At 45.1% G+C, this 24,750-nt stretch overlaps 1 protein-coding gene and 1 pseudogene across 3 annotated transcripts in view; both read left to right on the top strand.

Moving 5' to 3' along the window:
* Window positions 1-24,750, top strand: part of Kctd1 (potassium channel tetramerization domain containing 1) — a 247,635-nt gene that overhangs the window by 157,251 nt on the left and 65,634 nt on the right. The gene's annotated exons all lie outside the window — the stretch shown is intronic.
* On the top strand, window positions 19,579-19,711 carry LOC123455194 (annotated as a pseudogene).

The following is a 24,750-nucleotide window of genomic DNA, read 5'->3' as shown; positions in this document are numbered from 1 at the left end:
AAGGTAAAATGTAGTTAATGCAAGGATAAAAACTTACCTGTCTGATTTTCTTTCTTCTTGGCACTTTTTTTTTTCAACTGCACTGTTTCTCTTGATCCTTATTTTCTTTTAGGATTTATTCTTCGCCTTTTCTTCTGCAAGTGTAGAGAGTAAAAACAGGACAAAGGATTTTGAACCAAGAGACATGGTAGACAGAGAGAAACATATGAGCAAAATCCCTTGCAAAGGAAATAGGGTGGCACATTACAGAATATTCTGTAACAAAAAGATCAAAACGCATAGGCAATAATGGCCAAGTGGTGAGGGTGAAAGCTGAGGGGTTTGGCAAGGTCCTGTCCTTAGTCAAGGCCATAGTAATTTTCAAGCCCTGTGTGCAGGACGTAAGAGGAGAATAACTTGCTTCCTTGTTGTCTTGTCCAAGTTCTCTGTCACTGAGACCAATGGGGCAAGGTTGTGATACATAGGGACTGGGCTGGTATGGTGGGGGAGAAATAGGTATGCGAGACTAGCCACATGGTATGGGCTGGTATTGAGAGGTTGGAAGGAGTGTAGAAAGAGTCACAGATCTCTGGCATGACTAAAATAGCCACTGCAGGGAAAGTGCAAGGAGAGCCTGATGGATCCTTCTAGAAACACTGCACTTGAGATGCTAACGGAATGATCAAGTGGAGACAAGACTGAGTAGGTGACGAGATAAGTCTGGCAAAAGTCCAGAGCTAAAAGACTGAATTTGGAATTTCATCAATTTACGGATTATGTAGATCACAGTTTTGCTTAAAAAGAAGCGATAGCGGGAGAAGAGCGGAAGATGGGAGTCCCGAGTAAGTGGACTGTCTGGAGACGGGGTAGGAAGGAGGAGCTTGGATGGAGCTGTAAGACGGGCCGAAGGGAGGGGAGAGCTCCTTGGTGCGGTTTCAAGTACAGGGAGGCCAGTAGTCATCTTTGAAGCGAATCCTGTGATGGGATAGGGCGCATTGAAAGGGCCGCTTCTGGGGGACCGGGGGGGGGGGGCAGCCGTACTGAAGTGAGGAGGGGAGGTGGGGAGAGGGAGGCAGACTGTCACGGAGGGAGGGCAGTGGAAGAACAGCCAGGACGATGGAGTATTCTGTGTGTATTTTTTTTCACATATGTGCACGTACGTTCATATCCATGTGGGTACTCGTGTGCGGTGTGGATCTGCTTGCATGTGTGAGTATATATATCCATGTGGAGGTCAGAGGTCGACACTGGGTGTCTTCCTCAATCTCCACTTATTTGTTCACTTTTTTAAATTATTTATTTACTTATTTATTTGAGAGTGATAGACAGACAGAGAGAGAGAGAGAGAGAATGGGCGCACCAGGGCCCCCAGCCACTGCAAACAAACTCCAGATGCGTGCACCACCTTGTGCATCTGGCTAACATGGGTCATGGGGAATAGAGCCTCCAAACGGGGTCCTTAGGCTTCACAGGCAAGCGCTTAACCGCTAAGCCATCTCTCCAGCCCCCTATTTGTTCAGATTTTAAACTTTATTGTTTTAAAAAAAAATCACCTGATCCTCTCCTACCTCCTCTTTTGTCCCCCTTTCCCTACCCTCCCCCCAAACCCTCTTTTTTCCAACTCTACTTTCTTTTTGAGGTACACTTTCTCACTGGCCCCAGGGCTCACCAATTTGGCTGGACTAACTAGCCAGCCAGCCTTGAGGATCTTCCTGTGTCCACTTCCCCAGCTCTGGGATTACAGATGCATCTACATTGGCACTAAGGACCCGACCTCAGAGCCTTTCGCTGCGAGCACTTTACCAACTGAGCCACCTCTCCAGACCTGTATTTCTATTGTTGTTGTTGTTATTTATTTTATTTATTTATTTATTTGAAAGTGATAGACAGAGAAAGAGGCAGATGGAGAGAGAGAGAGAGAGAGAGAGAGAGAGAGAGAGAAAATGGGTGCACCAGGGCCTCCAGCCACTGCAAACAAGCTCCAGACGTGTACGCCCTTTTATGCATCTGGCTAACGTGGGTCCTGGGGAAAAGAGCCTTGAACCGAGATCCTTAGGCTTCACAGGCAAGCGCTTAACCGCTAAGCCATCTCTCCAGCCCCAGACCTGTATTTCTTAAGTCAGGAGAGGAGAAGTGAAAGAAAGCAATCTGAAACTACTTAGAAAAAGGAAGGGTCAGGACATCGCAGGATCAGGAGGACAGGTGAGTGACAGCTTTAGATTGTTTTATTAACTTTTTAATACACTTTTCAAGAACCACAAGCAGAAAAGATTGACCCGGGCTAGATTGGCACTGTAGTTGTGTCTCTCCTGGGCGGGAGGGGACCCTGCCATGCAGGCCTTGCAGTATTCTTGTGGGCATTGTGGTCATCAAAGGATCCTGGCTCCTTATTCAATCCTTTTGAATTAAGCCAGTGGCAAAATCGAGGATCAAGTTCAAGGTAGTACATCTTATTAAAAGAAAAGCTTAGGTAAAATGGGAACACCCAAGCCAGGTGTGGTGGTTCACATGATTGCTGAACAGAATCACAGGAAGTTTGAGGCCAGCTTGGGCTACAGGGTGAGGCCCTGTTTCGGGTGAAAAATCAATCAGTTACACACTCTAAACTTGTTGATGAGACCAGAGGGAATCCCTGTGAGGTCCCTTCTGTAGAATGTTGGGCCTGGGATTTTTTTGGCATTAAAATAGGCTCTTCTTAGCATTACCTTTAATTGATTTTAAGTGTGTGTGCATGCGTGTGGAGAGAGAGAGAGAGATCTCAATGCCAGGTTATGTGAACTTGCACATGGGGGAAAAGACAGGCTTGCTGTCTGTTTCCTCTCCAAGAAAAAAAAATTTCTATACATTGCAACAACTGTATTTTTTTCCTTTTCTTTTTCTTTAATAAACCAGTTTTGAAGTAGCTTAGGTTCACAACAAGATGAATGGAAAAGTACAGAGAGTTTTCATCAGTCTCCTGCCCTCACACAAGAACAGCCTCCGCACACACCTATATAATCACACTTAGTGGGTGGAGGCAGGAGGTTTTACCACTTGATGCCAGCCTGGGCTACATGCTGAGTTCCAGGCCAACCTAAGCTTTGTAAGGATACCCTGATTCAAACAAAAAAAAAAATTTTGAAACAAAGAAAGAAAACCAAAACAATAACCCAAACCCAACAACAATAAAGCCTGCCTATATCCCTTACATCTATTTCAATTGAGGAAACCTTGACACATGATATAAAATCCCTAGTCTATAATGGGGCTCCTATGAGTACATTGTTCAGATTTGATCTAATGTGAGATACCATGTGGCCACCATGAAAATATCACACAGACATTCTCTCTCTCTCTCTCCATATTTCTGCCAAATAAATAAATAAAAATAAAAAATATTTTTTTAAAAAATGGCTGGAGGGATGGCTTAGTGGTTAAGGCATTTGTCTGCAAAGCCAAAGGACCCAGGTTTGATTCCCCAGGACCCACGTTAGCGAGATGCACAAGGTGGCGCACATGTCTGGAGTTCGTTTGCAGTGGCTAGAGGCTCTGGTGCACCCATTCTCTCTTTCTCTCTCTCTCTCTCTCCCTCTTTTTATTCTGTCAAATAAATAAATAAAACTAAAATATTTTAAACAAACAAAAAAAGAAAATATCACACAGAATAGCTTGCTACTCTAAAAATTCTCTCTGGTCCACCTGCTCATCCTTTCTTCCCTCTCTTCCCGCCCCCCTTTATCCATTCATATAGTTAATTATTTAATTATCTATTGTCTTTTTTATTGGCCGTAGCCCTCCCTGATGTAAACACAAAATATGTTTTGCAGTCTCACCTCCCCCCCACAAGGTCCTGGTGCAGCCTTGTTAATAGCTTTGTTTTGGTTTGAGTGCACAAAAGAAAATTTTAGTCACTGACCTGGAATTAATGGCTTTAAAGCCATAAGTTCTTTAATTTGTGTAATTGTCCTTATCTAACTCCAGCTTTGTTCTTCTCTCTGTCATTATCCCCCCCCATTTCTTAAAGCTGTCTGTAGTTAACATTTCAACAGAAACTGCCTTCCCCTTCTTTGGCAATGGAGGGAAGACTTGCCCTTGGTCCTGCTCCCTAGTGGCTGTGGGCTGTGAGGCAGGGTGCAGAGAGGTTCAAGACTAAGAGAAAGGCGGTTTAGGGATTAAGGAATTAAAGCATCAGTGTGCATTGTTTTCCTTACTGTTGTTAATTTACACACATACACACACTTTGATTTAAAGCCTATGGAAACTGGATTCTATCTAATTCTGTGGTTTGAAAGTTCTTGGGGAGGGAAAAGTCAAAATGTGCAGGAAGCCGTGGACTGGAAAGGCCAGTTGTTTAGGGCCAGGCTCCCTGGGTGCGGGGCTGCTTTCTCTGCAGCTCATGGCATGGAGCCTCTGCTGGGATTTCAGTGTCCTGTGTATCCAAAGCAGAAGGGACCACCTTCCGTGCCTCAGCCTTGCAATTTGGTCTGGTTTTGCCCTTTCTTGTGCCCATTTGCCATTCTCACTGTTGGCAAACCTCACAGTGCCGGTTGTTTTCCAGCACCCATGAAGAGCACACAGAAGATACAATGATGGTCCAGGTTCCTCCTCAGGAGACCACCGTAGTTCTGTGGGGGTTGTGCCCTGCCCGGGAACACCCATCCAGATCCCAGCCTGTCACAAACGAAAGGGGACATGGAGGATTGGAATTGCAGGAGTTTGTGGAGATCTGGGGAAGCTCCTTGTCTGGGGGCAACATAATGTCCTCCAAGTTGCTTCCTGTGCCCTAGGATTACATAACTAGCGCATGTGTCAAGGAAAGACAGACTTCCCGCTCACTTCACACACTCAACTGTCACAATTTCATGCATCCTTGGATTTTTTTATTTTTTATTTTTTTGGTTTTTCGAGATAGGGTCTCACTTTGGTTCAGGCTGACCTGGAATTCACTATGTAGTTTCAGGGTGGCCTTGAACTCATGGCCATCCTCCTACCTCTGCCTCCCGAGTGCTGGGATTAAAGGTATGTGCCACCACACCCGGCTTTTTTTTTAAACTTCTTGTTGACAGCCTCCATCCATATAGACCATCTACCATGCTCATGACCCTTTCCCACCACCCTCCCTTTGCCCGTCCTCTCTCCCTGCTCCTCTGTCATTCTGTTCTTTTGTCCCCTCCCACTCTGAGGGAAGTTTGATTAAAGCCATAGCTTCCATATTCTGTTACACAGTGGGAGCCCAGGGCTGTGGTCACACAGATCAGCAATTGTCATGTTTGCTTTCCACTCCCAATGGAACATCTACGACAGAGGCTGCATCAGCTCTGGAAATGACAGCTGGCAGCCAAAGTGACAAGTGTCCTGGCCTCTTGGAGCTTAGATCGCAGGGCATGAGATAGGCTAATGGGGGCGGGAGTAACAATAAAAAAGATATTACAAGGGGGCTAGGGGCGATTATTCAGTGGATAAGCACACTTGCTACCCAAGTATGAGGGCCTGATTCTGCCCTGAATTTGATTCCCCAACACTCAGCATAAACAGCTGGACATGCCCACACATGCCTTGGCCCCAGTACTATGGGGAGCAGACACCAGAGAAAGAATAGGGCTTGCAAAAAATTGCAACTCAGGGTTCAGAGAGAGACTCTGTCTTGTGGAAACACAAGAATGAGCAATGAGGGAAGACACTTGAGGTGTCTCCTCTGTCCTCTGCCTGTGCACAGTGTGTGTGTACCTGTGTGTGTGTGCACACACACACACCACACCACACCACACTGTTTGACTTGGGTGCAAAGGAAAGAAGGAGCAAGGCCAGGAGGAGTTGGGGAATGTTGGTTTCCACAAGGGGCTCACAGGCTCACACCCCAGCATTCAACCCACACATGAAACTGTGTGTCATCACAAGTATGTCCAATGACCATAAGTGGGTCACTTGATCTCTATGCCATGTGTAGTCTGTGACATGGAGACCCTAGCAGCCCTTCCCCACAAGAGGGTTGTTAGCATGAGGCTAGGCATTCTGGGTAGAGGCTTGCCAGTGCTTTCTTCCCCTAAAGGCCTCTGCGAATGTAGAAAACAGAACTTTGTATGAGAAATAACCAAGATTTCAAAAGCTGGCATTTGGGTAATTCTGCTCTGAACCTCTTGTCAAAGGAAGGCGTTGGAGCCTGGCAGCTAGATTGGTTTGGTTCTCTAGAAGAGAGAGAACGTTTTGTGTGATTTGTTGCTGTTTGTTAGAGAAATGAGCATTAATACTCAGTCTTCTTTCTAGAGACCTTTTCATTTAAATATATATATATATATATATATATATATATATATATATATATTTTAATTTGAGAGAGAGGGGCTCATGCTAGGGCCTCTAGCCACTACATTGACTCCAGACACATGTGTCACCTTGTGCATCTGTCTTAGGTTCCTGGGGAATCAAACCTGGGTCCTTTGGTTTTGCAGGCAAGCACCTTAACTGCTAAGCCATCTCTCCACCCCCTTCTAGAGACCTTGACTGAGTGCAGTTTGCCAGGCAGTGTATAGACACTGTAAGAGCAGGCATGTTTTAGAAGAGGAATGAACACTGTGACCCTTAGCAGCTTTGTGCCTCGGATTTTTTCATGAAACGAAAAGGGTTTAATACATATACATGCTTACATTTAAAAATCTAGCATACAAAATGAGTCTGCCTCCTGGTTTGGACTGCCTGTTCCCTGTTTTCCTCCCTAAGAGACAACCACTGTTACATTTTCTTTCTTTTCTCCTTCTTTTGCATGTGTACAGGTGTGGTGTGCATGTGTGTATGTGTGTGGGTACATGTGTATGCACTTGGGTGGGTAGGACAGAGGTTAAATGTTGTATGTCTTCCTCAAACACTCTTCACCTTAAGAGTCTTTCACTGACCCCAGCCAGAGCTCACTGATTCAGCTTGTCTAGTTAGCCAGCTTGCCCTAGGGAAAAAGTTTCACACAACATTTGGCACCCAAACAGGGACATGAGACAAGGCACCCAAAAAAAGGACCCAGCAGAATCAAAGATAAGTTTGGGAGGAGCATTGGTATGGCCCTGGCTATAGTAGGCAAGGCATGCACCTGAGACTTGGGGGGAGGGTATCCATAGCAGAAATCCACTCATGATCATCTCTTCCCATATAGTTATATGCCTTGTCATGGCTGAGGTTGCCTAGGTCTTGCTATGGGTATTGAGGCCAGCCACTAAGGCTGAGCCATCAGAGGGTAGGGTGACTGTGGGGGAAATCCTAGGGTGGCTATCCTTGAGTAGTACGGGGTCACATACCTGCTTGGTGAATGGAGTCCACAGTGTGAATGTGAGGATGCCCAGAAAACAGTTGAAGGACTGCAGAACATTGTTGCAGTCCCTGAGTGTCAGCAAGCTGCCGTGGAGGTGGCACAGCTGTTGTTACAGGTAATGAGAAATACTTCTGAGGGGACGGAAGGGATGGCTCAGTAGCTGAAGGTGCTTGCTTGTAAAGCCTGATGACCTTTGTATTTGATTCCCCAGTACCCATGTAAAGCCAGATGCACCTGGAGTTTGTTCTTTTGCAGGGAAAAGAGGCCCTGGTATTCTCCCACTTCCCTCAAATAAATAAAGCTTTGTTTTTGTTTATTTGTTTGGTTTTTTGAGGTAGGGTCTGACTCTGGTCCAGGCTGACCTGGAATTCACTATGTAGTCTCAGGGTGGCCTCGAAATCACAGTGATCCTCCTACCTCTGCCTCCCGAGTGCTGGGATTAAAGGTGTGCGCCACCACAAGGAAATGTACCCAAGCTAAGATGACCATGCACAGAGAACTTAAAGTTGGTTGAAGGGATTGCAAAGGAAGAAAGACATAGGACTAGCACCCTCTGCTTTTGTCTTTGGTTTGGCCAATAGAAAAAGAGAGAGTGAGATAGAAATGCTGGTTTGCTGTCCCTTTCGCCAAGGAGGCACAAAGTAAATCAGTGTTCAAGCACCCTTCATGGGATCCAAAATCTTGGAATCCACACAGAGAGTTATAAGTTAGTGATGAGGGGATGAGGTAAAGGTGACAGAAGATGTTGCTTAGGTCCATCCTTTAGTAGAGAGGCAGAGCCAGTTTGTGATGGTCGGAGTACTGTGCCAGTGAACTGCTTGAGCTGGGAAAGACTTGCAAGCAAGAAGTGAAAGAGCCTCTCCTCTTTATTGAAGTACACTTTACTTAAAATGCAACTGTTTTAGGGAAATGTACCAACTATGCCCATTTAATAAATTGTGACAAGTATATGCCCCAATAAACTTATAATTTCCACCATCTTAGAAGATTCTTAGTATCTGTCCCCTGGGGGCCCCTGCCCACACCCCAAAACCCAAGCACTCATCTGCTTCCTGTCACCATAGATTAACCATGTGCCTTTTCTGGAATTTCATAGAGATAAAATGATCTACTCATTGTCTGGTGTTTTTGCTTGTGTCTGCTTTTAAAGAGAACTGGGAGTCTGCAGGATTCTAGTATATAGGTTTCTAATTACTATACATCCAGCCCAGAGGGTTGTGTATCTATTATAGCACAATTTTGATAGATCTTCCTTTGAAAAAAATTTGCTTCTTAGCCGGGCGTGGTGGCACATGCCTTTAATCCCAGCACTCGGGAGGCAGAGGTAGGAGGATCACCATGAGTTCGAGGCCACCCTGAGACTACATAGTGAATTCCAGATTAGCCTGGGCCAGAGCGAGACCCTATCTCGAAAAACAAACAAACAAACAAAAAAATTTCTTCTTTAGTATGCCCATATACTTAAGCACCCCATAACCTTTGATCAGCCTGTGAGGAAAACACTCTTTTCTACATTTATGAAAGAAGCTGAGGTTTGTTTGTTTTGTGTTTGCTTTTGAGACAGGGTCTCACTAGGGAGCCCAGACTGGCCCTGAATTTGGAGTCTTTCTATCTCTGCACGTAAGCGTAGGGAAGAAATGTACGGCTCGCCACGTGTGCTAACAGTCAGTCTTTTTTTTGGTGGGGGGTTTGAGGTAGGGTCTCACTCTAGCCCAGGCTGACCTGGAATTCACTATGTAGTCTCAGGGTGGCCTCGAACTCACGGCAATCCTTCTACCTCTACCTCCCGAGTGCTGGGATCGGCAACAGTCAGTTTCTTTTTTTTCTTTTTTTTTTTTTTTTTAAATTATTTATTTATTTATTTATTTATTTGAGAGCGACAGACACAGAGAGAAAGACAGATAGAGGGAGAGAGAGAGAATGGGCGCGCCAGGGCTTCCAGCCTCTGCAAACGAACTCCAGACGCGTGCGCCCCCTTGTGCATCTGGCTAACGTGGGACCTGGGGAACTGAGCCTCGAACCGGGGTCCTTAGGCTTCACAGGCAAGCGCTTAACCGCTAAGCCATCTCTCCAGCCCAACAGTCAGTTTCTTAAGGCACTGTTTTCATTACTCCTACCTAGAAAATGGGTTTTATTTATTTATTTGAGAGGGGGAGAGAGAGGCAGAGACAGAGAGGAGGGGGGTAGATAGAGAATGGGCATGCTAGGGCCTCCCGCCACTGCAGAGGAGCTCCAGATGCATGCGCCACCATGTGCACCTGGCTAGAATGTAAGGAAATAAGTTACTGGCTGGCATTAGCCCTTCAGAATATTAGTGGTGACATTTCAGTGACGTGTCGTCACAAGGTCGTCGTAAGGATTAAATGAGGTCGTGCATGTCCCAGGTTGACATGACTCATGGTACTTCCCAAACATGACCTGTCTTTATTGTCACTGGTGCACTTACAGGCTGTCACTGGTGAAGCCCCAGGGTGGTGGTCGCAGCCTAAACTGTTCACCTGTCATGGTCTTAGACATTCTATCCACTCCAGGGAGAGGTGGAACTGTCTCCTTTTTTTTTTTTTTTTTTTAATGTATTGTATTTATTGGAAAGAGAAAGGGAAAGAGAGAGAGAGAGACAGAGAGAGAGAGAGAGAGAGAGAGAGAGAGAGAGAATGGGCGTGCCAGAGCCTCCAGGCACTGCAAACGAACTCCAGATGCATGTGCCCCCTTGTGCATCTGGCTTACATGGGTCCTGGGAAATCGAACCAGGATCCTTTGGCTTTGCAGGCAAATGCCTTAACCGCTAAGCCATCCCTCCAGCCCAGAACTGTCTCCCTTCTTAACCTCCTCTCCTGGGCAGCCCTTCCTGCTTCTCATTGTCATCCGCTGGATGACAGCAGGAACCACAGAGAGCAAACGCAGCCTCTGAGCCACCAAGTTTCCTTTTTCCACAGGGAGGAGGCTCGGTGGCCTGGGGCAGCAGGTTTCTGCAGAAGCCCCTGAACTTGGCTCTCCAGCTCTGCCTTTAGGAAGTTGAAATGGAAGATGATAGCCCACTACTAAATTGTCGATGTCCTGCCAAGTACAGTCGGGACTCGGTGTCTCTGGGACCCGCCAGACTTGAGCAAAACTTCCTAGCAGGTGCAAGTTGAAAGCCAATCATTTTAGTCTCATTTTTGAGAATTTTATGGAATTGGCTGACTCTATCTTAACAGTTATTTTTAGGTTTCTTTGTTCTGATTTGTCATATTTTCCCCATCTCTATCCTTCATATGGCTTCAGAAGTGCGTGTGAATTAAGGTCAATTAGCATGCATGTCGACATCCACCTCAAACTAAATCTCTAAATTATCTTCCTATAAATCTTGAAGAGGTAGTAATTTCAGCTTAAGTGGCAATTAACAAGCAGGAATTATACTTAATAACCTCAACGAGGGTATCTGAGGTCTTCTGTGGTAGAGCCTTGTAGAGGCCTATTCATCATCAATACTGTGTGTAGGTGGGCGACTGCTCTCCTCCATGGAGTTTATAGACTTGTCGGAATGGCACAGGTGGGCATGCACGTGCATTGAAGCTGGACACTCTGTTTACCTTCACATCCTTGCTGCGGGTTATCCGACTTCCCTGAGCCTCAGCTTTCCTCTTTCTTTTTGAAAACCATGTCAAACTCGCTCCTTTCTGGCCCCAAATTCACATACTATTCCTTATCAAAATGTTAGCATGCAAATTCTGTGTTAGAGCTACTAACTCAAATCTGGTTTTGTGTTACAAGCTGAACATTAATTTAGTTAAGTGTATTTTCAGATTTGACATTGAGGACATATTCATGCTAATTAGAACAGGTACTGCGAATAGACTCTGGCTAAAGCTGTCTCATTAAAACTGAACGGAATTGATTTTGATGCTTTCATACAGATTTTTAAATTAAGAGTAGCAAATGGTAGCAATTGGCTCCGAAAATGCAGGCTTTCACCTAGGGCAGCCACGATCCCTTTTCTACAATTACTTTGTACATTTGGAGTATGCTAGTCTCTCACCTCCTCTTCCCTCTCTCCATCATCATCTAACTAAATTGTATTAATGCAAGTGAATATAGCTTTGTAAAGAGAAATGACAATCACTGCTTAATTTGTTTAACATTTTAATATTTATATACCAACTACATGGAACAGGATAGCAAGTGTATGATCAGCAGATACAATAATTTCAGAGATGAATATATTTTGAATCTTAGTTTATATAAGTGGTGGCATGAATATTAATACTCAGGTCTTCTGCTCGAGATAGTGATAAGCAGGCCAGGGCTTTAAGTGTCATCATTATTACCTCTGTTGGATACCTTTTTAGTGTAGGATCACCATTAGAAGGCCATTGCCGTTTCAAATGTAAAGATTAGAATATCTGGCCTCAAAACAGATCCGCACAGAAGCAGTGATCCGGTATACAGCCATGCAGCTAATGCATTGGTGTCTTTCACATGTTGGCATCTCATCTTTGCTTATCTGTGGCACCTGAAAGTGCAGTGTGTGCCCATAATCAGCACTAGGGAGGTTGAGGCAGGAGGACCATGAGTTTGTGGCCAGCCTAGACTATACAGCAAGATATTCTTTCAAGAAAAAATTAAAAACAGGGCTGGAGAGATGGCTTAGCACTTAAGGCCTTTGCCTGCCAAGACAAAGGACCCAGGTTCTACTCCCCAAGACCCACGTAAGCCAGATGCACAAGGTGCATGCATCTGGAGTTTGTTTGCAGTGGCTGCCTCTGTATCTCTTTCTCTTTCTCTCTCTCTCTCTTAAATAAATAAATAAATAAAAATAAAATATTTTTAAAGAAAAGAAAAAAAATAGAAATGTAGAAAGGAGATATGGTCTGTATTCCTGAGAGCATTTCTGTTAACACAAGAATTCTTTAAGCAATGAGTAAAGCCATCACCATTAGGAGTTTCTGCATACAAGCCAGAAACAATACTTTTGAGATTTAAGTATAATTCTTTTTTATTTTAATTTTTTTCTGATTTATTTTTATTCATTTATGTATTAGAAAATGGGGGAGAGAATGGGTGCGCCAGGGCCTCTACCCATTGCAAACGAGCTCCAGACGCATGTGCCACCATTTGCATCTGGCTTACATGGGACCTGGAGAATCGAACCTGGTTCCTTAAGCTTGGCAAGCAAGCACCTTAACCGCTAAGCCATCTCTCCAGCTCATAAGTATAATTCTTAATTGAGATACAAACAGCCTTGAGAGAGAGTGTGTGAAGTAAAGCCAGAAAAATAATTGGGAACTTTGTTCGGCAGTTAAGAGTACTTGCCACTTTAGTATGAGGGGATGACCTGTCAGGTGTGAGAGCACAGAGTTCACCCAGGTTCGATTCCCCAGGACTCATATAAGCCAGATGCACAAGGTGGCACATGCATTTGGAGTCCATTTACAGTGGCTGGAGGACCTGGCGCTCCCATTCTCTCCCTCTCTCTAGCTGCTTCTTTCTCTTTCTCATAAATAAATAAATAAACATATTTCAAAATATATGGGTGGTAGTGAGCAACATATGTATAGATTGGTATTTTGTATCCCTGCAAAGTAATCAGTAAATCTCTTTAAAATAATAATAAGGGCTTATGAGTTCAAGCCTGAGCAGCCATGTAAAATGCCAGGAATGGGGCTGGAGAGATGGCTTAGTGGTTAAGCACTTGCCTGTGAAGCCTGGTTCGCCTTGCTGGTAGAAATCACCCAACAAAGAGCAGCTTCTGGGAAAAAGATTTATTTTGGCTTACAGGCTCAAGGGGAAGCTCCACAATGGCAGGGGAAAACGATGGCATGAGCAGAGGGTGGACATCACCCCCTGGCCAACATAAGGTGGACAACAGCAACAGGAGGGTGTGCCAAACACTGGCAAGGGGAAACTGGCTATAATACCCATAAGCCCGCCCCTAGCAATACACTCCCTCCAGGAGACATTAATTCCCAAATCTCCATCAGCTGGGAACCTAGCAGTCAGAACATCTAAGTTTATGGGGGACGCCTGAATCAAGCCACCACACCTAAGGACTCCGGTTCGAGGCTCAATTGCCCAGGACCCACGTTAGCCAGATGCACAAGTGGGCACATGCATCTGGAGTTTGTTTGCAGTGGCTGGAGACCCTGGCACGCCCATTCTCTCCCTCTCTCTCTCTCTCTCTCTCTCTCTCTCTCTCTCTCTCTCTCTCTCTCTCCCTCTCTCTCCCCTCCTCTTTCTCTATCTGTCACTCTCAAATAAATAAATAAAAATGAACAAAAAAAATTAGAAAAAATGCCAGGCATCATGGTGTTCACTTGCAGTCCCCACGCTGGGGAAATGTTGGCAGGAGGATCTCTGCGGCTTACCTGCCTGCCAGTGTAACCTAAATGGTGAGCTCCCGCTAAAAGAAGATGGATGGCATTTCTGAGGGTGACGCCCTGGGTTGAGTTCTGGCCTCCGTATTATATGCACACATGCCTGCCATGGTAGTTTGAATGGATGTCCTCCAGTAGATTCAGTAGAAGTGTCCTGGGGTCCATCACTAAGGTGTTTGTTACTGGGGGTGGATCTGAATTCCCTAAGATATGCAAAGTGCTTGAGTTCTGCCTGCATTCCTGGAGTGTGCTGGCTAATGCTGGTGGTGGTTGCTTAGCGCTCCTCTCTGCGTGGACCTGTGAAAGGGGGCAACTTCTTCTGCCATTATGGAACTTCCATTGCATCTCTAAGCTTCAATAAATCCCTCCTCTCTAACTGTACTGGTTTGGAAGTTCATCCCAATAATGTGAGGCTGACTGCAACACATGCATAAATATAAAGTAATAACAATCATTTGCAAAATGTTTCAAAACCACTATCAAAAATAACTTTCAGCCGGACATGGTGGTGCACGCCTTTAATCCCAGCACTCGGGAGGCAGAGGTAGGAGGATCTCCGTGAGTTCAAGGCCACCCTGCGACTACATAGTGAATTCCAGGTCAGCCTGAGACTACATAATGAATTCCAGGCCAGCCTGAGCTAGAGTAAGACCCTACTTCAAAAAAACAAAAAAAAATTTTTTTTTAATGATAACTTTCAGGGCTGGAAAAGATGGCTTACCCATTTAGGTGTTGGCCTGCAAAGCCAAAGGACCCAGGTTTGATTCCCCAGGACCCACATAAGCCAGATGCAGAAGGGGACACATGCTTCTGGAATTTGTTTGCAGTGGCTGGAGGCCCTGGTGCACCCATTCTCTCTCTCTTTCCACACCGCACCCTCCCCCCCCGCCTCCTTCTCTCTCTTTCTCTCAAGTAAATAAATTAAAAAAAAAATTTAATACCCTTAAAACAAAATGATAACATGCCAGCACTTGGGAAGCTGAGGTAGGAGGATCGCCGTGAGTTTGAGGCCAGCTTGAGACTACATAGTGAATTCCACGTCAACCTGGGCTAGAGTGAGACCCTACCTCAAACAAAACAAAACAATAATAATGATGATTTTTTTTGAGTTATGTTCTGGGTACTAAATACGTGTTTATCTTTCTCTCTTTCTTTCTTTCTTTCTCTCTTTCTTTCTTTCTTTTTTTGGTTTTCTGTGTCCTGGCCTCCCACTTCTGAGCTCTTTATGCTGTCTCTGCAGAACACTGCTCAAGTGTTCAGATTATTTTTCCAAGGGCGGGGGGAACTTTTTTGAGGGGGGTAGTTTTCGTGGTAGGGTTTCACTCTAGCTCAGGCTGACCTGGAATTCACTGTGTAGTCTCATGGTGGCCTCGAACTCACAGTGATCCTCCTACCTCTGCCTCCCGAGTGCTGGGATTAAAGGCATGCGACACCACGCCCAGCTAAAAATATATATTTTTTGAAGTAGGGTTTTGCTCTAGCCCAAGCTGACCCTGGAATTCACTATATAGTCTTATGCTGGCCTCCACCTCACAGTGATCCTCCTCCCTCTGCCTCCCAGGTGCTGGGATTAAAGGTGTGTACCACCAAGCCCAGCCGAGGTAGAAAATTTTAAGAGTGGCTGTCAATTTGAATGTTTATGCCCTAAAATAGTTCACTTCATGTTAAAATGTTATTGCTTTTATCACATGGTAAGTGGCCCACATTTCTCAGTGTCTTGGTGTTTAATATATCACCATATTGCTGTATTACCTTTCTTGAAGCTCTGTTTTTCTTTTCCAGCCCCAGGTTGAGTTTGTGTTGTTTCCTTTCCCTAAGTGAGGCAGTTTCTGACACTCTATGTGGTTATTGGAGAGATGAAAACTCTGTGTGAAGGACGGGGTGCTGTCATGAGCCATCTAAATTCCCTCTGGAATTCCATATCGGGTGTTCAAAAAATGTTTGTTTTGTGCCTACTAAGTGGGCAGGTTCTGTACTACAGATTAGGAGGGAAGTGAACAAAACTACTTTGCAACCCCCCACAGAGCCTAGGCTTGGTGAATTTCCAAGCGAGATGCTAAAGAGCGCGTTTCCTTGGTGAAGACATGTTAGCCTGGGCGAGGAGATGGCTGAAGTTTGGCTGTCTTGTTCTGCCACCCCCGCCCTACCTAGTCTAGAGATCTCTTTCTTCCTCCCTTCCTCCTTCCCTCCTGCCCTTGCCCCCTCTCCTGATGCATGGATCAGTGCCAGCCCACCAGAGCTGTTCAAACACCTTCTTGACATTTATTTTATTTTACTTGAGAGAGAGAGAGAGGCAGAGAGAGAGAGAATGGCTATGTCATGGCCTCCAGCCACTGCAAATGAACTCCAGAGGCATGCGCCATCTGGTGCACCTGGCTCACGTGGGTCTTGGGGAATTGAACCTGGGTCCTTTGGCTTTGCAGTCAAAGTCCTTAACTGCTATGCCCACTCTCCAGCCCTTGGCATTTAGTTTTTAAGTCAAAGCAATAGCACATTCCTGACTTCCTGCTTCTCAGAATGTAAACAGGTCACCCAGGAGATTCCTGGATCCCTGTGGCACTGAAGATTTTACAGGGCATTGGTGACAGCATCGATGTTTTTGTCCTGGAAAGTAATTATGCTTTTACTTCCATAAACTCCTGTCACCGCCTTGATGGTTAAGTTTTCTCCCACTGACATGTGTGCCTCATAACTCCAAGACACTGTGGAGCTGGCTTGCTTTGATGGGTGGACTGGCTATGTAACAAATCAAAAAGCATTTGAGGGCCACTGCCCTAAGGGGCAAAAATGCTGAGGTCATTTGTTGGACAAAGATCAGAACACTCAATTATAGAGCCTTATAGACTGACTTTATCATTATCAGTACTGTTGATTCATCTTCTGCTGTGTGCACAAAGAAAAGAGCTGATTTCACGAAGCGGTCTGGGCAGCAGCTAGGAGAAGGGAGTGCTGGCTGACTCCCTGGCTTCACCCCGATGGCGCCTGCACTTCCAGCTGACAGGCAATCTTCAACGTGTGGTCCCCCATCTGTGAGCTCCCACACCAGTGAGCTTTCCACTGGGGCCAAGGATCTGTCTCCCCACTCTTGAAAACTTTGGGTTTCTCCTCTGATCCCGACTGGGGCGGTTGTTTGGATTTGATGGCAATAGGACCGGAGCATCTTGCCAAGTCCCAGAGGACCCAAACCTCTCTGGGCTTCATATCACAAGAGCCCCTGGGCTACGGGGCCATTGACATTCAAACCACCACAAATAACCATGTATCGCAGTGTAGATGGGGTGCTGTTTAAGACCACCAAGGAAAAGCAAGGAGCAGAATTGCTGCAAGAGCGTGCCCCGATGAAGTCCAGCCCATGTCCTGGCCACACCCTAGGGGCAGCACAGGGAGATGGAGGGTGCACCCATAGCACCATGCCTCTGTCTTTCAGTCAGCAACCCTTTTGACTGCAGCATACTCCTGCCTCACTGTTCTTTCTTTGAAAAAAAAAACCAAGGCTGGCTTGCCATTCAAGGGTTACATTGCTGAGTTCTCTGGAGTTCCGGGAGCTCATTGGTATTCCACTTCATCTATATCACGCAGCATGTAAATACTTTTTCCTATGGCATTTTCATTTCTTTTTCTTGCATGTGTTGACGTGTGTGTTGTGTATGTGTGTGTGTGGATGGATGAGAGAGTGCTGGAATGCGTGTGCATATGGAAACCAGAGGTCGACACGGCGTGTCAACGCTAGTCACCCTTCTGCTTGATTTCCTTGAGGCAGGATCTCTTCCCTCAACCCAAGTCACCGCCTCAGCTAGAATACATAGCCAGCCAGCTCCGGAAGTCATCTTCCCAGGGCTGGGATTATAGACGCGCCACCAAGCCAGGTTTTTACCTAGATTCTGGGGATCTGAACTCAGATCCTCATGATTGATTGACAAGTAATTGACTCACTGACCCATCTCCTCAGCTCTCTGAGGCGTTGTCACCTTCATAATAAATCTAACAAGGTTAGTCATGAAAAGAAGTTAGTTTTTAGCCAGGCCTTATGGTCCATACATTTAATCCCAGCACTGAGGAGGCTGAGGTAGGAGGATCACCAGGAGTTTGAGGCCAGCCTGGGGCTACAAAGTGACTTCCAGGTCAGCGCAGACTAGAGTGAGACCCTGACTCAAAACAAAATAAAACAAAATCTGGTTTTTGCTAGAAGCAGTAGTGCAAGCCCGTAATTCCAACACTTGGGAGGTTGAGGTGGAAGGATCAGGAGTTCAAGGTCATCCTCAACTACTTTAACAAGTTCAAGGCCAGCTTGGGCTCCATGAGACACTGTCTCAAAAAAAAAAAAAAAATTTTAAATATCCCGTTGGTGTTTATTTTAAGCTATGTCTCCAACAACACAGATGTCTCCTGCACACGGAGACTTGTAAAGAAAAGCTCAGGGCAGGAGGGATGGCTTCGCGGTTAAGGCATTTGCCTGCAAAGCCAAAGGACCCAGGTTTGATTCCCCAGGACCCAGATTAACCAGATGCACAAAGTGGCACATGTGTCTGGAGTTCGTTTGCAGTGGCTGGAGGTCCTGGTGTGCCCATTCTCATTCTCTTTCATTCTTTCTTTCTCTTCCCCCACCCCTTCTCTCTGTCAAACAAATAAATAAATAAAAATTAAAAAAAGAAAAGCTCGATGAGGTAAGATGCTGGGGTCTGTGGTCACTTCACCATGTCCTTGCCTGTTACAGCAGCCTCCCCTCCCTGCTGCTCAGCTGGACACTCTATAGACCACTGTCCTCTCCAAACAGTCCCAAGAAATGTGTCACCTGTGATGACCCCAGGGCTAACGGTTCTGCTGAGGTCACAGGGTCCCTGGATACCTGCGGCTGCCAGCAGACCCGTTTAGCCACATCATACAGAGCAGAGCTGAGGAGCCTATTCGCCCCCTGCCACGTTTACCCACCCAGTACCAGTTCCAGGTGGAGAACTACTGAGAACCATATGAACTGCTAAGAACCAGGATGACCCAAACAGACAGAAGAGAATCAGTCTATGTCTTCTGATGGGACAAATCCCAGCCAGCGCCAGATACCACCTAGGAGAAGGGTTGTTTTGTTTCGTTTCATTTTTGCCTGGTATTTTTGTAAAGCACGAGGCTTCAGGCATGACCACCAACAGGGTAACATGACCCCCTGGAGCTAATGCATAAGCTGACTCTTCCCCCAATGTCCCCTTCCTCTGTTTTTATCACCCAGTGATGACCCAGATATGACCCAGATAAAAGCATCTTTTGGAAAAGATAACACTGACTATACTTATAAGGAATGCCTACCTTAGGACGCTGCTTTAAGGTCATTTTATTTATTTGTTTGAGCCAAGGTGTCACTACACAGCTGACCTTGGCCTTCCAACCGGTCATCCTCCTGCCTTAGTCTCCCAAGTGCTAGGACTACAGGCATGTACACTCTGAGATTTTAGTACAATGCAAGAGATAAATAATAATACTTCAATGCAGGATACTGTAAAGACTCCTTTTAAATTATTTTTAATTAATTTATTTATTTGAGAGGGAGAGAGAGAGGCAGCTAGAGAAGACAGAATGGGTGTGCCAGGGCCTCTAGCTACTGCAAACAAACTCCAGATGCATGTGCTACCTTGTACATCTGGTTTATGTGGGTACTGGGGAATTGAACCTTGGTCCTTAGGTTTCCCAAGCAAGTACCTTAACCACAAAGCCATCTCTCCAGCCCAGGACTCTTTCCAAAGTAGGCACCTTGCATTTTGAGCACCATTTTTTATTGGCTATTTCCTCCCCCCAGTGAAAACAAACAAAAAAGTAGTAGTGATTACAAGTGAGCCTTCCCTATCAGCTGGGGAAACAGCTCGGTCTTTAAGACATCGCGCTCAGTTGGCGTCTTCTTTGCATGCATGCTGTTTGTAGAATATCTTTTATTTAATGACCAGCTTTTCATTCCTGCAAAGGAATTGAGAATTCTCATTCTATTCCCAATGACGAGATGTTCACATCTTACTTTCTATCTTAGCCCCAGAGTCCAGAAAAAGATAAACCCATAAATGTAGGGGGGCTAACTGGGGAAGAAGAGGAAAATTTGTTCCAGAACAAAGTCTGTGAGCATCACCATAGACTGGGACACGGGAAAGGCCGCATATTCACTTGTTGAGACATGGGTGGCTGTTTGTGTTTTCCAAGACTGAGGAAAGAATATAGTGCAGAAAGTGGAGTCAGTCTCCCAGGACATGAAGGTGGGAATTTCACGTCCCAATGCGACCTGACTGTTTGAAATAACGTGAGGCACATTCATTTTCCTAATAAAACTATTGCCCTTAAAAGGAGAGAGAGAGAGAGCCAGGCACGGTGGCGCACGCCTTTAATCCCAGCGCTTGGGAGGCAGAGGTAGGAGGATCACTGTGAGTTTGAGGCCATCCTGAGACTACATAGTGAATTCCAGGTCAGCCTGGGCCAGAGTGAGACCCTACCTAAAAAAAAAAAAAAAGATTGCCCATTCTGACCTAAAATGCAAGCTTTCATGAGATATTTGAGTCTCAAAGTGTGACAGTTTTTTAAGATCATAGAATAGGAAAAATTTAGAGTTGGAAAGAGCATTCAAGACCATCTGGTTGAACTGCATATAATATAAATGGGAAAAATGAAATGACATAAAATAATTTGCCATGGCCACATGCTATGCTGGTGACACAGTTCACATTGAAACTTGGTTTCTTTCTTGCTGTTATCTCTGGAAAACATTTCTGACTTTAGGAAGGAATCTTGTTCAATGTCAGCACCATTGGAAGTGCCCCAGTGAGGCTTCCTCTTGAAAAGGCAACTGGGTCAAAAGCTTACAAGTTGCAATTCTTGTGATGTGGAAATGCTAAGTATAGGTATACGTTATTTAAAAATAATATGTCCTAGATGTATAAAACCAAGAGAGGGCCACTCTTCTGTGTTCCAAAGTAATATCTGTTCCTTCAAAGGGACTCACTTAAGAGCATGCAAATCACTGTCAGGGCAGTGCAAGCGTAATGATTAAACATGTTTTAGTTCCATCTCTTGTCATCAAGAACTTCCTGAGCACGTGGCCAGTGTTTACATTAAACTCTCAACTCTTTGAGAAATTGATGGACACTGTGTGCCAAGGCCTGGCACCAAATAGAGCGGCCAGACAACATTTTCTAGGAAGCGGCACATCAGCTTTTTATAAATCTATCATATAACACAAAGCAAGCCATAATTATAAATCTGTGTCCTCATTTTTATTTAATTGCTGCTTTTTTTTGCATGTGTTTGTATGTGTGTGAGGGCACATTTGTCTGCCGGTGCGTGTGTGCGTGTGTGGTGTTTATAAGTTGGTATCAGGCGTTTTCCTCAATCATGGTCCAATTTATTTTTCTGAGACATGGTCTCTCACTAAACCCACTAGAGCTCGCTGATTTGGCTACATAAACTAGCTGTGGATCCTCCTATCTCAGCCTCCCCAGTGCAAGCATTATAGATGGGCACCATGCTCAGCTTTTCATGTGTACTGGGAATCCAGATACAGTTCTTTTTAAGCACTTTACCCCAGAGTCATCTCCCCAGCCCTAAGTTTTTTTAAAATTTTTATTTATTTATTTGAGAGCGACAAATAGAGAAAGATGCAGAGAGAGAGAGAGAGAGAGAGAGAGAGAGAGAATGGGTGCGCCAGGGCCTTCAGCAACTGCAAATAAACTCCAGACGCGTGCACCCCTTTGTGCATCTCCCAGCCCTAAGTTTTATTTCTTTTAAAAGAATATTTTATTTATTTCTGGGAGAGAGAGAGAGAGAGAGAATGGGCACACCAGGGCCTGTAGCCACTGCATACGAATTCCAGACACATGTTCCCCCTTGTGCATCTATCTGGCTTATGTGGGTCCTGGGGAATCGAACCCCGGTCCTTAGATTTCACAGGCAAATGCTGTAACTGCTAAGCCATTTCCCTAGTTTTATTTCTTTAATACAGAAAAATCAGGACAGTGGGCATCTAAGGACCCAGGAATAAGTTCCCAGAGACTCTGCTAAGGTTGAAAGGAGCTCATTTAGCTTTGAAAACTCGGCTGATAGAGGAATTCTTATGACCACATCTAGGAACTCAGTAGACAGGTCAAGTTTACTGTCTGTTTAAGGTCAGATTGCCCCATGGTTCACATTTAGAAGTGGGAGTTGGGGGTAAATAAAATGCCACTTCCCTCTGATGGTGGAAATGAAGAGCCCGCGGAGGGAAGGGGTAGACACCTCCTAGGCAGCTGCCTGCTGCCTCCTCTGGGACCGTTGACGGTCCTTGAAGCCTACTAGCCAGTCACCAGAGAGTGACAACCTTGTCCTGGTACACGGTGGCCGCTGTGTAAAGTATCACAGTAATTTCATTACTAGGTAATTACGGGCTAAGCCACTTGACCTCAGAGTCAACTTCCTTGTCTGTGAAACACTGATAGACTTAACATTGCACGGGGGTTTCTGATTTCAGCCTAGACACCATGGCGTGTTGGGGCTTCGTTGCCAATCTTAGCAGCTGCTTGTATCTTCCCTCCAAGACAGCTTGCAGAGCCCTGGCCCTTGGGGTGGCATGGGGTGGGTGCCCTGTGCTGTGCAGCTTGCATCCTCTTAGAGCTGGAAGGACAAGCATCTGGGAAGAGGGAACAGATGACCAGATTGGCCCCAAGAGTGTGGGCCCCTTGCTTTCAAGATTAAAGTGCAGCCTTCTATAGATGAGCTTACCATGACCTGAGGCCCAAGTAATTTTGGCCGCACATTTCCTCCCTGGCAAGATAATAAAGGGAAGGAAGGAAGCAGTGTCCCAAAGTGTAGTTCTATTTCTGTGTTTCTTCATTCAGTTCCTTCCAAACTGTAAAAACAGAAAGAAAGGAAAAAAGAAGAAAGAGGGAAGGAGGGAGGAAGGCAAGAAAGGGAGGGAGAGAAGGAAGGAAGGAAGGAAAGAAGGAAGGAATAGAAAAAAGATCCCTATTATAAAGGTAAAATGCAGCAGCATGCTTACATTATTGCTGATTGATTTTATGGTGCTGCACCATGCTGGCTTTCATTTTTTAAAAAAAATAGATTTCTTTTTACATTTCAAAAGTGCTAAATGTTCAATTTTTCATGGCATGAGACGTTTTCTAGCCAATTCAACAAGTTCTGGGTTCAGTGGGAGACCCTGTCTCAGAGGATGAGTTGGAGAAGGACTCAGGAAGACTTTTGGCTGTGGCATTTGCATGCACACTCTTGCGCATGCATGCACACACACATGTATTCCACACACACATAGCAAAAAATTTAAAAAGATGTTTTTAAAGAAAGTCTGGGGCTGGGGAGATGTCTCAGCAGGTAAGCGTGCGACACGAAAGCACGAGAGCACCTGACTCCCCCTCAGTTTGACCCCCAGCACCTCTGTAGCCCCAGCCCTGAGGGGAGGGGAAACTAGAAAATCATATAGATACAGGCTCACTCGTCAACCAGTCTGACCAAAATGGGCAACTCTGGGTTCAGTAGGACATTCGGTCTCAAGGAAACATGCTGGTGAGTAACAGAAGAGGACATTTGACATTGGCCTCATGCACATGCAAACATGCACACGTATGCATACACCATGCCTGCTAAACACACGCATGCACGCGCGCACACACACACACACACACACGAGTTTACCTATAATAATTATCACCTGGTCCTGAACTGCTACTGATATTTTGTGGCAAAAACTCAACATTTTTTAAACATCTTATTTGTTTGTTGGAGAGATAGAGAAAGAAAGAAAGAAAGAAAGAAAGAAAGAAAGAAAGAAAGAAAGAAAGAAAGAAAGAAAGAAAGAGAAAGAAAGCAAGCAGATGGAGAAAATGGGTGCACCAGGACCTCTAGCAACTGAAAACAAACTCCAGACACATGCGCCACCTTGTGCATCTGGCTTACATTGGGCCCTGGGGAATCAAACCTGGGTCCTTAGGCTTGGCAGGCAAGAGCCTTAACCTCTAAGCCATCTCTTTGGGCCAAGTTTGAGGTTTTCATTGTACATACACATTTTTGCAAAAGCAGCCTTTTTGCTAAAAATCTGTTATTGTGGAACCTGCTCTGACACTTCAGTGCTCCATTTGCAATTTTTTTCTCCATTTTTCGAGGTAGGGTGGAATTCACTATGTATTCTCAGGGTAGCCTTGAACTCATGACGATCCTCCTACCTCTGCCTCTCAAGTGCTGGGTTTAAAGATGTGCGCCACCACACCCGGTTCCGTTTGCATTCTTAAGAGATTAATATCTGCGATTGAGCTGTAGATTTAAAACTTCTCATGTTTTAAGCAAGTACATTAGAACAGTCTGAATTACTTTAGCTATAACACATAGCAAAATTCCATCTATATGTTGTTTTTCCTCAAGTTCATTTTTCCTTTTAAAAAAAAATACTGTAGATTGGGCATTCTTTTCATGGCCCCAGCTTGGGAATCTAACAAGAGAATTTCTTAGACACATGTTTCATTATTCAAAAGAAAGAACCAGAAAGGTGCATTAAGGGCATTCACACCATACCTGGCAGCGCTGAGCATTGCTATACACGCATAATCGTGACCCCTCATCCTGACCCACAGCAAGAAAAGCAACGTGTGGAGACTTCAGGTTAGAAGACCATTGCCCATTCTTGTAACATGTTGCTGGTCATTTCAAAACAACTTTGAAGTTATTTTAAAGTCACTTATTTCACTTGGTGAAATTAAGTGTTTTATCTAAAAGGAAAAGTCACTTGGAGAACCTACTATGATGATTTCTTTCTCCTCCCCTTTCATCCTACCTGGCATCTTTGCAGACTCTGTAGCTTTCAGTGTCATGGTCTCTGAATCCTCAACCCCATTTCTTTTCTTTTTCATTTAAAAAATATAATTTTTTTATTTACTTATTTATTTCAGAGGGAGAAAGAGGCAGAGAGACTGAGAATGCCAGGGCCTCCAGCCACTGCAAACGAACTCCAGATGCATGCACCCCCTTGTGCATCTGGCTTACGTGGGTCCTGGAGAATCGAACCAGAATCCTATAGCTTTGCAGACAAAGGCCTTAACTCCAGCCCATTTCTGTTCTTCTTTAGAGGCCCATAGAAGGCCTCTGTGCACATCTGGCTTACTGGTGTGTTTTATTTATTGTTTGTGTGGGTGAAGA

This window comes from Jaculus jaculus, chromosome 15 (genome assembly GCF_020740685.1).
Source record: "Jaculus jaculus isolate mJacJac1 chromosome 15, mJacJac1.mat.Y.cur, whole genome shotgun sequence".
NCBI classification, from domain to species: domain Eukaryota; kingdom Metazoa; phylum Chordata; class Mammalia; order Rodentia; family Dipodidae; genus Jaculus; species Jaculus jaculus.
The sequence above is the reverse complement of the archived record's forward strand: the minus strand, read 5'-3'. Positions and strand labels throughout refer to the sequence as shown.